The following is a 17,612-nucleotide window of genomic DNA, read 5'->3' as shown; positions in this document are numbered from 1 at the left end:
ACCCCCGCTTTGCTTCCATTAGCGATACATCACGATAGCTTTAGTCAACAGTATTTTTAGAGTCATACCCTTCCAACCAGGGAAATTCAAGATTCTCTCAAAATCTGTGTTAATTGGTCAAGTCACCAAAAGATCTGTCCCTGCGTCCCTCCCTTGTTATCCTGCTGAAATCCTGGAAATGGTAAATGAATTAAAATGTACCCTAGTGAAATCTATTTCGTTCTCAGGGTCTTCCTAGCAAAGATCACCACGTTTCTTCACTTCATCTAGAAAACCTTAAGGTTTGTGACATGAGAAGGCCCCTGACTCACCTAAACTCTGGAAGAGATGACGGCCTTTTGAACACCTGGGGGGAAAGGTTTTTGAGATGTCAGCACAGCTTCATATCAGAGCTGGACCCTCCAGGCCGGTGACAGCCGTGCCCACCCGGGTGGGCTCCCAAGGCCGACCTGGCGGATGCGTGTGGTCCCCTCGGAATGTCAGACACCAGTCTCTGTGGACAGTTCCCTTCTGCCCGTTGTCTGGCTCAGAGGACCCTCATGTCCACCTCTGCACCCCTCATCATCTACTCAGCCTCAGGTTCCACGACTACCCAGCATTCCTGACTTTCCTAGAACCGACTGCTGCCTTAACTGACGTGGACACAGGTCCCTCCTTACTCACTCTGCTTGCGCGGCACCCACACCTGCACGCCTGACTCACCCACTGCAGAATCTGAATGCCATTAAAGAAACTGCCGCACGGCCACCTGGCCAGCACCTGAGTCAGCCTCGTACACGCAGGCGCGGGGACGTGCCGGTCCAACGGCTGTGTTGTTCCCCACCCACCCCTCGGGTGGACGGCCTGTTCTCTCACCAGCTCGTGAGATCCCGTGTGCTAACTCCAGGAGGTCGGCCTTGCCTGGGTCCCTCACGTTCGGGCCCCATGGGACTCACTCCCAGACCCCAGGCACTCAGGGCCCCTTGGATCAGTGCCACTCACTCCACCACCCGTGACCAGTCCCCTGCCCACCTCTGTACCCCGTGGCCCACCAGGCCTGGGCCACCAGGGAGAGCTCACAGCAAGGACAGGGGCTCCATCTACATGCCGCACCTCAAACTCCCCACATCCTGGGAAAACATCCTTCCTTCTCAAAACCAAGGAATCGCTCGACCGGGGGATACCAGCCTCTTTTAGGGGGACGTCTAGGGCTAAAAGGCTGCCAACATGTAAGTGCCTCTCCTCAGACATTCCCAGATGTTCCATGACTGAGCAATCAGGGCGACCAGGGGCAGCGCCACTGAGAGGTCATGGGGCCTGCCCCCTCCAGCACACTGGCCTTCCTGACATCAGCACATGCATCTAATTCCTTCAACAGATAACTCGGTGTCTCCTAGGCCAGGCCCCGTCAGAGGGAGAGCAGACAGAAGCCTCAGAAAGGCCCAGGGCCTGCAGGAGCGTCCCGTCCAGCAAATGCTGCGGGGATCGGCAGGGATGGGGCGAGAGTGGAAAATGTCCCGAAGGACATGTTCTGGCTGGGTTTTCCGGCACTCACAGGTGGTTCACCCAGGAAGCAGGGACAGTGCACACAAAGGTGCAGGGTGAAACCGACATCGTCCAGGCGAGGTCTGGTGTGCGGAGGGGGCCAGAGGGGTCTACAGAGCAAGGCGGCCTCATCTGCCTCCACCCAGCCACTCACTTCCAGCCCATCCCAGCCCCCTCCCACCGGAAACAGGCTCCTCCACTGTTGTCTGGAAACAGCAGCCTGGCCTCCTCAGGGTCCAAATGCCTTCGAGAAAGGACCAGAGCTGGGCGAGGTGCCCACAGGGAGGACCATAGGGCAGAAATGCACAGGAGAGGTGCGGCCCATCAGCACGCATGTGGTAGGCTCAGGGCGGCCCCTGGAAGAGATGCCAGGGAAGGCCCAGAAGCAGGGCAGCTGGCAACACTGGCTTTTCTTCTAGGAGGAGGAACTCCTACACCCTCAAGCAGGAACCACAGGCCTGGAGTCAACAAAAGGTGGAAGGAAGGGCAGCCTCTCAGACCATGCCCCAGGCCCCTGGCCCACCATTCTCGGTGTCCGCAGGGCACTGGTAAGAGGACACATCTTTAGACAGCTCCAAGGACAGCCTGCTCCTGTTAAAGAGCTCCACACGGCGGGATGAAGTAATGGCAGTGGTACAGCGTCCCCAAGTTCATCCAGCCTGGACTCCATCGTTTTATCAGGCCTGAAATCTCTTTAATCAACTTTGGGGAGGAACTGAAGGCCTTTGATGCGTCCTTACTTCTCCCCAGATTCCTGAACTTTCTTTCAGTCCCTGGCCATGGTTTTCTCACGGGACTGTCCTGGGTGCACCTGGATATGTGCCACAGGCTTTTTTTTCCGGGCAAGCTGTGCATAAAACAACCCAACGCTGGCCTGAGTCTCCTGCAGGTTTACGTATGTCACATTCTCTTTCAAGAGGACGCGCCTCAGTGTTCCTTTAAGATGGCTAACCCCAGTGGTTCTCAACTGGGGGCGGTTCTGTCTGCCGGGGGGACAGCTGGCAATGATGTCTGGTTGTCACGACCAGGGAGAGGGGTGCTGCTGGCATCTAGAGGATAACAACCAGGGGTGCCGCTAAATACCCTACAACGCACAGGACAGCCCCCCCTGAACAAAGAAGTCCCTGGCCCCAAATGTCAGTAGGACTGAGAATGAGAAACTGGCTTCCAAAGATGCAGGGCCGTGGGGCAGAGCGGGAGGGTGGGCACTGAAGTGCGCTGGCATCCAGGTGGTGTAAGCAAAGGTGCACAGATCCGAGTCCAAGCTCTGACACTGGTCGGTGTTAAGACTGAGGGCAAGTTATGAAGCCTTTTCCAACCCTAGTAAAACAGGGACAGTGCCACCAGCCCTGTAATGAGGGGAAAGGATTAAATGAGGCAGCATCAGGCATTTATCAATAATTCGGCTTTCTGGAGGCCAGAGGAGGAGACACATGAGCCCAAGGCAACAGGTTTCTTGCCTTGGAACAAAACAGCCCAGCTTGGAAGGAACAAGCTCCCCAGGGCTAGGGAGGGAGCCAGGAGCTGTTTTTCTGCAGAATCAGCCGCAGTTCCTGCTGGCATCCTAGCATGGCTCAGGCACCTCTTTTCAGAGCCTCTCTGAGGACTCCTGTCCTCGAGGGACACGCTGGACTCTCCACCTCCAAGGGGCCACAGTCCTGGGAGCAGCAATCTGGCCATCAGTACGCCCCTTCTGCGAAGACTCCCAGCCCCTCATCGGCTTCAAGCTTTGTTTACATCCCATAACCTTCCACGAAGGGTCAGCTTGAGCCTGGGCCAGCCGCCAGCTGTGCAGAGTCCCTGCTAGCCAGAAGGTGACCTGTCCCGCTCCTGCCCTGTGCTGGCTTCCCTCCCTCCAGGGAGCCCCGGTGGCTCATCTGCAGGGTGTCAGCCTAGGAGCACTTTCTTCTCTCCCCTCTGCCCTGAATTTAGCCACCAGCTCCACTCTCCGGGGACAAAGTGAGTAGGCTGTGGTCATTAGAGAGACCGCCCCAGCCCGGCACACACTCCAGTACAACCCCCTGCCTCGCCTCCTCCCGCCGACGCTCCCCAGTTCTTCCTGCGTCTCTACAGCTCTCTCTCGCTTTCCCTTCTGACAGCGGGCCTCCACCCTGAGAACCCTCGGGTAAGAATCTGCCGGAACCCTCCGATCTCAACCACACGGCAAGCAGAATGTGAGGAGTGATTCTGTGCTTCAACACGCGGAGAGACTCTTCCTCCCTCGCAGCTGTCCCCCCCACCACTCCCCACCCCGCCGCAGGGCAGAGAGGCACGGGCTGCCAGGTAGGGGCAGGGCCCAGGTCCACTCTGGCACCATTCGTTCCCAGGACCAGGGTCATCGCCCCCAACCCTAAGCTGGCCAGGCTGCTCCCTCCAGGCCTCCTGACCAACGACCTTCCCCCTCCCACACCCCCACCCTTCCTCCCACCGAAGCCCTCACCCTCAGCCCCCAAAGCCGACCCGACCTGCCTTTCCGGTTGCAGTCCACAGGTGCTCCTCTAGAGCTGCCCACCCCGTTGCCAGGCGACAGCGCTGACGGACGGCTATCTGCCCCAATCGCAGAAGCGGAAGTCTAGGGGCGGAGCCTTATAAAGAATTCAGCCAATGGATATGCACCTCATGGGGAGCCAGCCGGCGCAGAAGGGTAAGGGCGGGGCCGTGGGCGGGGCCGGATGCAGGAAGGAAGGAGGGGGGATTCCTGGGGAGCCGCCGTGGGAGGAGCTGGAAAAGGCGCTAGAGGCGGAACTGGGAAAGAGAGTGGCTGAGGATTCACGGGAGGAGCCAGGGAGGAGCACCTGGGGAGGGAGGGGTTGTCTGGCCTCGGGTAAAGTAGCTGGGCCTTGGGAGTACGGGGTGTGGCCGGGATGAGGACGGAGCTGGGAGAGAGGAGAGCGGGCCTAAGTGAGACCCAGCGAGAGACGAGAGAGGCAGGTAACCCAGCCGCGGGACCCTCCGCTACTGAGGCCTCCATGGATTAAGACCCAGGCAACCCTCCTCTGGCACCCCTCTCCCTCCCCCAACTAATCTGGGCGCAGCCTCGCATCCCAGGGCCCGGGCTCCTGCCTACCCCCCACCCCCGCTTCTGCCCCTCGGCAGCCCAGCCCCTCTCTCTTCCTGGGAGCCCTCACTTCTGTCTTGGTTCTCTGACCCCCAGTCCTTTCCAGTGGCATTTCAACGTGCTTAAGTCTGTCCAGTCTGGATAAATAAACTCAGCTAGACCCTCAGGCCTTCTCCAGCTTCTCCCATCCCATCCTCAACCCCTCGACCCCAGCTTCACTCCAAAATGTCTCAGGACTGTTGTCCGGATTTGCTCCCCAAACCACTGAAACCTGGCCCCAGGGGCTCTGTCACTAAATCCATGGGGCACTTTCAGTCCTTACATGCAGGGGTTCACAGTCAGCCTTATTAAAACTCTCCTTCCTGGGCATCTGGGTCACTCAGCCCTGGCTTTTCTCCCCTCCCTCCCTGGTAGTTTTCACGCTACGCATCCTCCCTGAGATTAATTCCTTCCTCCTGTCTTCCTGGTGACTTCACTTCCCACCTGTCTGCTCTGCTGACCCCCAAACCTGCACGTCCACCTGGTGGTCTAGACTGCACTCTGACCCTTAACGCCCATCAGGTTGCATCTCAAACTCAGCCCAGCCAAATCCAAACTCTTCCCTCCAAAACTGCATCTCCTATTTACTTCCTTCCTGAGGGCCGTCCACCACCTTCCAGGCCCAAGTCAGAGAACTGGAACCATCCTGGATGCTTCCTCCTCCTTCTCTCCCCGTGTTCCATTACTCACTAAATCTGTTTTACCCCCAAGATCTGGCCTGCATCCACCCACTTCCCTCCATGTCCCCAGGGCCCCCTGTCTGGGCCAGACCCCAATAACAGCCTCCTTGCCTCCTCCAACCCATCTCCCAGCCAGAACCAATGGAACAGTTAGCACAGAAATCTTCCTCCTGCCCGCAAGACTGAGAAATGGCAGCACAGGATCGAGCAGAGTAACAGACACAGATGAAACCAGCTGCTGGGTTTTGCTGTCCTCAAGTTCACGAGGAACAACATTTCTCAAGGACACTCAGCTGCAGCTGTAAAGTGCCATAATCACCCCCTTTTTTGTGTAGTGACTGTTTCACTCAAAAAGAACTTTGAACTGTAAAATCATAGATGAGCAGAAACTTCACTGTTTGAAATTACATCACTCAGAATGAAACTTCCTGCTCCCGCCTGAGAATTTAAGTCAACTTTGATGGAGAAGCAGCCTGGATTTCCAACCCAGGTGCAGATCCATATAAGTGGTTTCTGGACATGATGGCCCATTGGCCTCCTAACTCTGGTTCCCAAGGGAACGGGAGCCGAGTCTACACTGCAGCCCAGGCCAGATGCTGGCCGCTTCCCACACAGCCCTGTTTGGCCCTGAGCCTGTTGAAACGCTGCTTCTCTTAAGTTTCACCAAAACCCCACCTTTCCACAAAGTCCTATGAAATCTGTCTTTGCCTTTGTCAGTTTGAGCTGCCCAGGGCTCCCAGTGTCCTGGGTGAACAGGCCTGATTTGTCAGACTACGGGTTGACCTTGGTGGTCCTGGGCCTGTGGGGCTAGGACAGCTGTAAGGTCCCAAGGGCAAGGGCAGTGCTGGTCACAGGTCCCCAGATCGTACTGAGCACCTGCTATACACCTGCCAGGCCTGGTGATACAGCAGTGAGCATTACAGTCCCTGCCCTCAGTCTTCTAGTCCTTTATCATTCAGTTCCACCTGCTGAATGAGTGGGGAGGAGCATGATTAAATTGAGGGCAGGGGATGGTTGGGGGGTTTCTGGCTGCAGAGGAGAGGCTGGGGAAGATAAGAGGGAGAAAAACCAGGACGGTGAGAAGCTACGGTGGGAAAATAGATGGGATATTAAAAAATACACAGAGACTTCAAGGCTTAAAAAGAATTTAGAGCTGGAGAACAGTATGGAGGTTCCTTAAAAAACTAAAAATAGAGTTGCCATGTGATCCAGCAATCCCACTCCTGGGCATATATCCATAGAAAACTATAACTCGAGAAGATACATGCATGCCTACGTTCATAACGGCGCTATTTACAATAGCCAAGACATGGAAGCAACCTAAGTGTCCATCAACAGAGGAATAAAGAAGATGTCGTGTACATATATACATATACATACATATACAATGGAATTTACTAAGCCACAAAATGAATGAAATAATGCCATTTGCAGCAACATGGATGGACCTAGAGATTATCATACTAAGTGAAGTAAGCCAGACAGAGAAAGACAGATATCATGTGATATTGCTTATATGTGGAATTTAAAAAAAAAAAAAAAAAAAAAGTACAAATGAACTTATTTACAAAACAGAAATAGACACACAGACATAGAAAACAAACTTATGGTTACCAAAGGGGAAGGGAGGGGAGGGATAAATTAGGAGTTTGGGATTAACAGACATATACCACTATATATAAAATAGAAAACCAACAAGGACCTACGATATAGCACAGCGAACTATACTCAATATTTTGTAATAATCTATAAGGGAAAAGAATCTGCAAAAGAATATATATATATATATATATATATATAACTGAATCACTTTGCTGTACACCTGAAACTAACACGACATTTTAGTCAACTGTACTTCAATTAAAAAAAAAAAAAAGAACTCAGGCCATCTGAACATTTTCCTTTTTGTGTCAAGGGACTACTGCCTTCCAGACTCTTTCTGTTCACCCTCGTCCCCGCCGTTCCTGCCAATTGGGTGCTTCCTGGCCAGAGCCCCTTCTTGCCTGCTGCCTGGGGACTGCCTGGATGCTTCAGGCCCGCAAGGCACAGGCCCTCGTGGAGAGATGGGTCTGAGCACCGAGGCTGTCCCGTGGGAGCAAAGTGTTCCGCAGCCCAGGCGCCCTCACCCTCCTGGACATGAGGGAGTAACCCCAGCTCTTCGTCTCCGCTCGCTCAGGTTTCTGCCACCTGCAGCCAAGGGAGTGGAAGGATAAGATCCCCTGTACTTATGCATGCAAACCTCGTGAGTATACTTTCAGGAATATTCGAGGTGGTGGCATTCTGTGCAAAAAGGCAATTTCCTAGAGGCCGGAGCACGCCCAGGGCAGGGGGCCAGGGGGCTATGGTGGTCCCAGGTGCAGGCAGTGGGGGGCAGCGGGGGCCCCCCGGCTGTAGAGATACCAACAATAAAACCAACTAAAAGTCGGTCTGCTTTTTATCCCCAAGCGCCAGCAATTCTAAGCAACATCAAGTGACATCATTCTCCTCCCTGAAAAAGCCTTTTATTGGGCTAAGCACACAACCAGGGGTTGGCAGACTTTTTCTGTCAAGGGCCCGACAGTAAATATTTTTGATTTTTCAAGCCATGCCATCTCTGTCACAGCTACGCACAGCTCTTGTGGCACCAACACACCCACAGGCAATAGAAGAACCGTTGGGCGTGGCTGTTTATGTCACGCATTTATGGACACAGAAATATGAATTTCACACATCATAAAATATTATTCTTCTGATTTTGTTTCCAACTGTTTAAAGCATGAAAGTCATTCTTAGCTCACTGGCTATATAAAAGCAGACAGTGGCCGGACTGCAGTTACTGTTACGGTTTTTGTTGTTTGGTTGGTTTATTTTTTACTAGCAGGATGAATTCTTAGAATTAAAAAAAAAAAACTTTACCCAAAGAAGAAAGCTGTTTGCTACTTCAAATGTGCCAACAGGGCTTCCCTGGTGGCGCAGTGGTTGAGAGTCCGCCTGACGATGCAGGGGACGCGGGTTCGTGCCCCGGTCCGGGAAGATCCCACATGCCGTGGAGCGGCTGGGCCCGTGAGCCACAGCCACTGAGCCTGCACGTCCGGAGCCCGTGCTCTGCAACGGGAGAAGCCACCGCAGTGAGAGGCCCACGTACCAAAAAAAAAAAAAGTGCCAACAGAGGAACAACTCATCAAGCATGAAGAGCCACGATAACATCATATCACAAAAGGAAAATGACAAGTCTCCAGAAACCAAACATAAAGTCAAGGAATACTATGATCTAACTGATAGATTCAACACAGCTGTCATAAACAAACTCAAAGAGCTACAAGAGAACTCAGCAAGGCAGTTCAATGAGCTCAGGACTAAAATTAAGGAACAGAAGAAATACTTCAGTAAAGATACTAAACTCTAAAAAAGAACAAAATAAATTCTGGAGCTGAAGAACTCAATGAGATGAAAAATGCATTAAAAGGCATTGGAGGGCTTCCCTGGTGGCGCAGTGGTTGAGAGTCTGCCTGCCGATGCAGGGGACACAGGTTCGTGCCCCGGTCCGGGAAGATCCCACGTGCCGCGGAGCGGCTGGGCCCGTGAGCCATGGCTGCTGAGCCTGCACGTCCGGAGCCTGTGCTCCGCAACGGGAGAGGCCACAACAGTGAGAGGCCCGCGTACCGCCAAAAAAAAAAAAAAGAAAGCATTGGAAATAGAGCAGACCATATGGAAGAATTAGTGAGCTCGAAGAAGCTTATGTTTTAATAATATTTATATTTTTTATTTATATATTTTCATGTATATTTATAATATTTACATAAGCTTCAAACTGTACATTTTTATGACATTTCTTTAAAAACCGAGTTTGCAAATCCTGTTTAAAATTGCATCAAAAAAAATAATAAAATACCTAGGAATAAACCTAACCAATGAAATGAAAGACCTACATGCTGAGAACTATAAAACACTGATAAAGGAGATAGAAGATGATTCAAAGAAGCGGAAAGATAACCCATGCTCTTGGATCAGAAGAATTAATATCGTTAAAATGGTGTACTACCCAAAGCAATCTATAGATATAATGCAATCCCTATCAAATTACCCATGACATTTTTCACAGAACTAGAACAAATAATCCTAAAATTGACATGGAACCACAGAAGACCCAGAACTGCCAAAGCCATCCTGAAGAAAAAGAACCAAGCCAGAGGCACAACCCTCCCAGACTTCAGACAATACTACAGTAATCAAAACAGTGTGGTGTCAGCACAAAAACAGACATATGGATCAATGGAACAGAACAGAGAGCCCAGAAATAAGCCCACACACCTATGGTCAATAAATCTTCAATAAAGGAGGCAAGAATATACAATGCAGAAAAGACAGTCTCTTCAGCAAGTGATGTTGGGAAAGCTGGACAGCTACATGTAAATCAGTGAAGTTAGAACACACCCTCTCACCATGCACAAAAATAAACTCAAAATTACTTAAAGACTTAAACATAACATAGGTCACCGTAAAACTCCTAGAAGAGAGCATAGACAAAACATTCTCTGACATAAATTGTATCACTGTTTTCTTAGGTCAGTCTCCCAAGGCAATAGAAATAAAAATGAAAATTAAAAAATGGGACCTCATCAAACTTACAAGCTTTTGCACAGCGAAGGAAACCATAAACAAGACGGAAGGACAACCTACAGAATGGGAGAAGAATCTCTGCAGACGATGCAACTAACGAGGGCTTAATTTCCAAAATAGACAAACGGCTCGTACAACTCAACAACAAAAAAACAAACAACCCAATCGAAAAACAGGCAGAAGACCAAAAGAGACATTTCTCCAAAGAAGACATACAGGTGGCCAATAGGCACATGGAAAGATGCTCAACATCACTGATTATTAGAGAAATGCAAATCAAAGCTACAATGAGTTACCACCTCACACCAGTCAGAATGGCCATGGTTAAAAAGTCTACACATAACAAATGCTGGAGAGGGTATGGAGAATAGGGAACCCCCCTACACTGTTGGTGGGAATGTAAATTGGTACATCCACTATGGAAAACGGTACAAAGTTTCCTCAAAAAATTAAAAATAGAGTTACCATATGATCCAGCAATCCCACTCCTGGGCATATACCCAGACAAAACTATAATTCGAAAAGATACACGCACCCCAATGTTTATAGCAGCACTATTTACAATAGCCAAGACACGGAAGCAACCTAAGTGTCCATCAACAGATGAATGGATAAAGAAGATGTGGTACATATATACAATGGAATATTACTCAGCCATAAAAAAGAATGAAAGAATGCCATTTGCAGCAACATGGATGGATCTAGAGATTATCATATTAAGTAAGTCAAAGACAAATATATGATATCACTTATATGTGGCATCTTTTAAAAATGATACAAATGAACTTATTTACAAAACAGACTCACAGACAAGGAAAACAAATTTATGGTTACCAAAGGGGAAAAAAGGGTCATGGGATTAACAGATACACACCACCATGTATAAAATAAACAACAAGGACCTCCTGTATAGCACAGGGAACTATATTCAATATGTTGTAATAACCTATAATGGAAAAGAATCTGAAAAAACATTACACATATACACATATATATATAAAAGCGAATCAGTTTACACCTGAAACTAACACAATACTGTAAATCAACTATACTTCAATAAAAAGTAGACTTTTTTAAAACACTGGGTTTATTTGGAGAACACCCAGTTATAGATCTGGCCCCAACACACATGGATACGGCTACAGGCATTCAACTCAAGAGCAAGTCTGAAATACCTGGAATTTTCTGAGGTCACTCAGGGTGCAGTTTGGGTCTCCAGCCCCCCCTGCGTTGAAAGAATAGATTTGAAATAAACATCACCAATACAGTGATGCGCATGACCAAGAAACAGGCCTTGGGCTACTTCAGTGCTGACATTCTACATGACCACTTGGACTTTTTGTGCTTAAAAATTCTCAACTCCAGAACAATCTAAAAGCCTTTAGAATAAATCCCAAAGGAACTGAGGCATAAATGGCTTTTCAGTTTCTGGACTGTAGCATGTAATGCAATTTGGGTGAATCTCTGTCAAACGTAGCCTTAGGCTTAAGGCCTTCCCTACTCATACAGCGGCTGCTTCATGAAAGCAATCTTGAAAGCAAAGCTAATAAAACTTGTTCATATATATGTGATGGATTAAATAAATGTGGAAGAGAAGGTACCTCTCCCTTTCCAAAGAACCCCAGTAATTTATGCAGATGCTCCCAAGTGGGGGAGGCAGAGCATGACTCCCTCTCCTTGGGCCTGGGCTGCACACGGCGACTTCCTTCCAGAGAGATCAGAATGGAAATGGAGACCGGAGTGAACCATACAGGGCAGGAAACTGACCAGGCTACTGCACGCAGATGATCACAGCTGACATCAACAGTCATAAATTACATGGGTACAATGGGACCTTCTGACCAGAGGGTCCCTCTGTGACCTTGGTTTGGGGAGCCCTCAGCTCATCACGGACCCAGCAAAGGCAGCTTCTTCACTCTATGAAGTTGGCCTGCAGGCCGGGGACCCTCAACCCCCTGGTCCCCTGTGTATTTCCGCTTTCTCTGGAACGTTCCGCCCAGTCTGCATCTCTCCCAGCCTCACCGGCCGTTCTCCTGTTACCAGGCATGCCTTCTTTCTTCCCTCCCGTGAGCTCACATCTCCACTGCAGGGAGGCTCAACCCCTCACAGGAGGAAGGTGTAAAAGGGTCAAGGTCATGGAGATGAGGGGAGATCTGGGGAGAGACTTGTTGGAGGGCCGAGTCTGTTTCCCCGGGAGGAGAGGGGGGAGCCTGCCTCTGACCTCAGGCCCTGGGGGTTCGGGGCTACAGTGCCCCTCCGAGAGCTCCAGCCAATGGCCACGTCACACATGCCACAGCTGAGGTGTGAGGGCAGCGGAGTGGGCTCTGCTCCCGGCAGTCACCACCCTGCCACCCAGCAGCCCGTCAGAGGAAGAGGATCTGGGACAGGATTCAGGACACACCCTGGGCGCAGACGCCTGGAATCACACTGAGTCTCCCCAGGGCCCCACGGCAACAGGCTGCAGGGCATCAGCCAGCCCAGGGCAGGCAGTGCCCAGTCAGGGGAGTTGCAGTGGCCAAGGAGGCCTCCCAAGGATGCGCAGAGGTGACCATGAGATCAAAGTCAGCTCAAAACATGGGCCAGGCCCAGATGACCTGAAGCCAGCGTGCTTCCCGCGGGACGCCGAACAGCAGCCCTCAAAGACGTCCAGGTCCTAATTCCCAGAACCTGCGGGGATATGTGAGCTGACATGGCAAAGGGAACTTTGCAGATGTGATTACATTAAGGATCTTGAGATGGGAGATGATCCTGGATTATCCACGTGGGCCCAGTGTCATCACAGGTCCTTATAAGAGAGAGCAGGACAGGACTTCCCTGGTGGCGCAGTGGTTAAGAATCTTCCTTTCAATGCAGGGGACACAGGTTCAATCTCTGGTCCGGGAGGATCCCACATGCCGCGGAGCAACTAAGCCTGTGCGCCACAACTGCTGAGCCTGCACTCTAGAGCCCGCGAGACACAACTGCTGAGCCCGTGTGCCACAACTACTGAAGCCCGCGTGCCTAGAGCCCGTGCTCCGCAATGAGAAGCCACCGCAATGAGAAGCCCACGCACAGCGACGAAGAGTAGCCCCTGCTCTCCACAACTAGAGAAAGCCCGCGCGCAGCAACAAAGACCCAACGCAGCCAAAAATAAATTAATTAATTTTTTTTTAAAAAAGCGGGAGTGTCAGAGTCAGACAAAGAGATGTGATGATGGGGGGGAGGGGAGAAGAAGGAAGGAGGGAGGGAGGGACTGGAAGATGCTATGCCTACTGGTTTGAAGATGAAGGATTTCTAGAATCTGGAAAAAGCAAGGGAAGGAATTCTTGATTTCAGACTTCTGACTTTCTGAACTGTAGGCGAATAAATGAACATCTTGAGCCACTAAATCTGTGGTAATTTGCTCCAGCAGCAATGGGAAATGAATAAACTGTCATCCGTCAAGTAAAAACTTTCTGCCTACCTACCACCTCTCCTCCCTCCTCCACGAGCCTGGAGGGGACAGAAATAGGATGGACAGACGCAGCAAATAAAGATACAAGACGCCCCGTTAATTCTGAATTTCAGATAAACAATGAATAGTTCTTTAGTATGGATAGTCCCAAATATTGCATGGGACATACTTATACTGACAAGAAATGATCTGTTTTTCAGCTGAAATACATATTTAACTGGATACTGTGGCTGTATCTGGCAGCCCTAGCCACAGACAGCAGCTGTAGGGGAAGAAAAGAGCAAAGAAGAGGAAAACTGCCCTGTCCCTGACACCCACGGCAAGTGCTCCAGGGGAGAAGAGAGATTTAATATTAAATCAAGCCCCAAACTTTATTACCTGGGACTGGACACTTTTAATTCATGAATTGGGACCACTTTCAATCTAAAGTGACCCTGGGACCTAATTTCCTAAGAATGGAGAGAAAAAAAACACAGGCAACGTCTGGGCTTTTCATCCAAGGATGAGAAGGTGGCTCCCTCCCTCCATCACACTGAGAAGGTTGGAGGGACAGCAGGAAATAAAGCTGCTACACCTGCCGGGCTGGCTTGGACCAGTGACAATGGGATGCATCAGCTCCGTCTCCCGCCCAGGGTAAAGGTGCAGATAGATGTTGGCTGCGATGACGAGTCCTGTGTTTGCTCTGCACGTTCCCCACTGGATGTGCAGCCAGTGCAGGGCCGGAAGCAGGCCTATCCCATTCCCCAAGCCCAGTCTGTGCCCCTGCGTGTCTGAGGAGACCCGACACAGCTAATATAGCCGTGTGCCCACAAGGTGGCGCTCATGGTCACTGCAAAACAATTTGCTCCGGTCATCGTTGTCACAAAAAAATATTTTACAATAGTTGTAGATTTACAAGCTCGTTGAGAATAGGATACAAAGAGCTCCTGTGTGTCCCAGACCGAGCTTCCCCCGTGATTAACGTCTTACATTAGTGTCGAACATTTGGGAGCACTGATGAACCAATACTGACCCCACGTTGCATTTAGGCATCGTATCTCTGTAGGCACCTCTGGGCTCTGACAGTTTCTCAGACTTTTCCTGGTTAGTAATGACCTGGGTAGGTGTTCTGTAAGGTGCCTCTCTACTGGGATTTGTCTGAGGTTTTTCTCACGATTAGACTGGAGTTGGGATTTGGGGAATGAGGACCCCAGAGGTCCAGTGCCCTCTCATCCCAGGTATCAAGGGCACACACGGGCCCCAAGACCCCTCACTGCTGGTGATGGCCTTGATCACCTGGCTGAGGTCAGTCCCATCCAGCTTCTCCTCTCTACACGTGCTCCCCTTTTCCATAATGAGCTCCTTGGATCATGTGTTTTTTTTAAGTTTCCTTTTTTTTTTTTGGACGCACGGCTTGTAGGATCTCAGTTCCCCTGACCAGGGGTTGAAACCTGGGCCATGGCAGTGAAAGCCTGGAATCCTAACCACTGGGCCACCGAGGAACTCCCAAAGGTTTCCTTTTTAAATCAGTTCGTGTCACCCCTGGTTCAGTTAGGACAGTGGGGGTGGGTGTGAGAAGAGGGGGCGGGGGGTGCCCCTCACATGGCATGAGAAGTGGAGACATGCATCCCAGGGTGTACAAAGGTTGGAGTCTAGGACAGTTACTCGCGGTTCTTGCCTCTTCCCACCTCACCGATGATCCAAGTAAACCTCCATCAGTGTCCTCGAAGGGGTCACAGGAAGGAGAGCACAGGAGAGGGCAGCCAGGGAGAGCGGTGGGAGAGGGGACCCTGTCACGCTGCCCTGGGAGCAGCACGAGGATTTGGCATCCCAGGAGTGCGGCACCGCGCATGCGCCCCCCACACACACACCGGCGCTGCTCAGAACGGAGACTGGTGCCCCCAACCCGCCCCCCACCCCACTCCGCCCAGGCCGGCTTCCCTGTAGCTCAGTGAGTTTCCATCAGTTAAGTCAGATCACACCTCTCTGCTTAGAAACCCTTGTGTGACCTCCTCCGGTCCCAGGCAGACCCTGCGGCCTCCACACCCTGGGCCTGGACATCCCTCCACCTATGGGGTCACGGGCACACCGACTCCCCAGCTCAGGGCCTTTGTAAGGGCCCTTCCACTCTGCCCAGGACAGGTGTCCCACTTTCTCCACTCCCTCACCTTCAGGCCTCGGCTCAGATCCCACCTCCCAGAGACCTTCCTGCCTCCACCCCCACCCCCACCCCCGTCCCTACCCCAGATGCCTCGATGAAGTGGAGCAGAGAGGGTGATGTCCCCTGAAGACAGTACAGGGTTCAAGGACCGTGTGGGAAAGCCTAACCTGACCAGCAGGAAACACCCCAAGGATGAGCCCTGAGGCTCCGGAGGGGGGATGGGGGTTTACGCCCCCCCAGCCAATGACCACCCCCCCCCACCGGGCTTAAATTCTGCAGGTGATTCCTGTGGCCACCCCGGGGGGCACACACAGCCTCCTTCGCGGTATCTTGTGAGCCAGGCGCTCTGCTCTGAGGGGTTAGTTACATTCTGGTTTTGCAATAAGTGTCTGGGAGGTCAACCCAGCATTTCTCACCACGATAAAGCACTGTTTTTCTGCTTTTGTGGTGCACGGTCTTTTCCTTCTTCTCTAAAACCATAAAAGATGTCAAATCACACACACCCCGCCCCCATGGCTGAGATCCTGTGGTGCACACCCCCAGTTAGGAGCGCCTTGGGGGCTGGGCTGAGCGAGGCCCCTGCAGCGGCCTGCTCACCCCTGCTCACCTGTGTGTCAAGGGGTTGCCTTATAAGGTGAAAAGCAGCTGCCCGCCCGCCCCGCCCGCTGCGGGTTCAGCCCAGGGCTCAGAAAGGAAGTCCTGAGTTTCGCAAGAAGCTCTGCACCGATCTTTGCAGGTCTGGCCTCCAAGCCCCGAGCCAGCTTGCTACAGGGTATCTCAGGGTATCTGTTAACAACAGGAGTTAGGTGCCAGAGACGCACGGGGACAGGGTCCTACTTCCTTTTCAGCAGTTAAAACCAGAAGAGATGCTTGGGCATTCATTGCCTGGGGAGGCCAGCAGCTAGCAGACAGAGGCAGGAGGGCATTCTAACAACAGGGGAACCAGATGAAGCTGCAGTTTGGGGTTTCGAATATGACAATGCTAGTACATGTCGGCTCTAGTGAACCATGGGCCAGGCCTGAACCAAGTACCCAACACGCAGTATCTCATTTAACGCTCACAACAGCTGGGTAGGATAAGTACCACTATTAGTCCCACCTTGCAGATAAGGAAAACTAAGGCTCAGAGGAAGGCAGTAACTTATCTAAGGTAAGATAAGTAGCTTTTCTACCAGACAACCAGCAAGTGGGAGAGACTGAAGAGGCCTCCAGGAATACCCCTCTGAGAAGGATCGCTGGTCAACGCAGCAGCCACACGGGCCACACGTGGCTACCAAGCCTTTGAACTGGTCCCAGCTGCGATGTGCTGTGAGTGTGGAACACACACCAGAGTTCAGAGACTTGGTTGCATCTTTAAATTTTAAGTTAAAAAAATCTGAACTGTAAAATGTCTCCAAAATTTTCAGCTTCATTCTGAAATCATTATAGATTCATGGGAAGTTGCAAAGATAGTACCCAGAGGTCCCTTCACTCAGTTTCACATGGTGACATCTTACGTAATTATCATAATTATCGTACAGTATCAAAACCAGGAAACTGACGTGTGTATAATTCTACGTCCTTTCATCGCATATGTGCATTCGTGTAACCACCGCCATGATCAAGATACAGCAATTATAAAATAGCGATGGCATGTTGAAATATTATCTCGGCTGTGTTGGGTTAATCAAAATAAATCATTGGGGTTAATGCCGCCCGTTTCTTTCCGCTTTGAAAATGCGCCACTGGAACATTTAGAATCGTGCACGGGGCTTGCCTGTTTCCACTGGACAGCGCTGGCCTGGAAGTTCAGACCCAGCTCGGCGGTTAGGACAGGTCACTTGACCTCCCCGAGCCTGGCTCCTCTGGAGTAGACCAGGCCTTCAAAGTAATTGTACAACTGCTCATTCATTCAGTGCATTTACTGAGTGCCTGTCATGTGCTGGGCATTACGCTAAGGGCTGGGGACACAGAAGCAAAGACTGTGGCTCAAAAACACGAATTGTCCCTGGCCCCCAGAGCAGGTAAATCCAGCAGGGGAATCCTAGAATCCCACCCTCTTCCTGACACCTCCCAGAACTCAGCAAGAGGCACAGGGGAGGAAGTGACAATGGTAGAAAAACAAAGTGCCGACCCACAGAGGACACACAGGTACTGACG

The 17,612-nt window shown here is 51.2% G+C and overlaps 1 protein-coding gene across 3 annotated transcripts in view; it reads right to left on the bottom strand.

Moving 5' to 3' along the window:
• The window catches only part of MEAK7 (MTOR associated protein MEAK7), an 84,070-nt gene that overhangs the window by 47,421 nt on the left and 19,037 nt on the right, over window positions 1-17,612 (bottom strand). The window contains exons 1-2 of one of the 3 annotated variants that reach the window (XM_027119113.1): window positions 450-1,651; window positions 312-346 (exon numbers count right to left, since the gene is read on the bottom strand). The exons of 1 other annotated variant lie outside the window; for it this stretch is intronic. The gene's annotated coding sequence lies outside the window, so the exon portion shown is untranslated. Of the gene's footprint in view, window positions 1-311; window positions 1,655-17,612 lie in introns of those variants that run through there. One more of the 3 variants, XR_003435390.1, reaches the window with a different exon arrangement.

Source organism: Aethalodelphis obliquidens, unplaced genomic scaffold, assembly GCF_003676395.1.
Source record: "Aethalodelphis obliquidens isolate GAN/ISIS:26980383/991018 unplaced genomic scaffold, ASM367639v1 scaffold20, whole genome shotgun sequence".
Lineage (NCBI taxonomy): Eukaryota > Metazoa > Chordata > Mammalia > Artiodactyla > Delphinidae > Aethalodelphis > Aethalodelphis obliquidens.
Note: the sequence above shows the minus strand (reverse complement) of the source record. Positions and strands in the feature narration are given on the sequence as shown.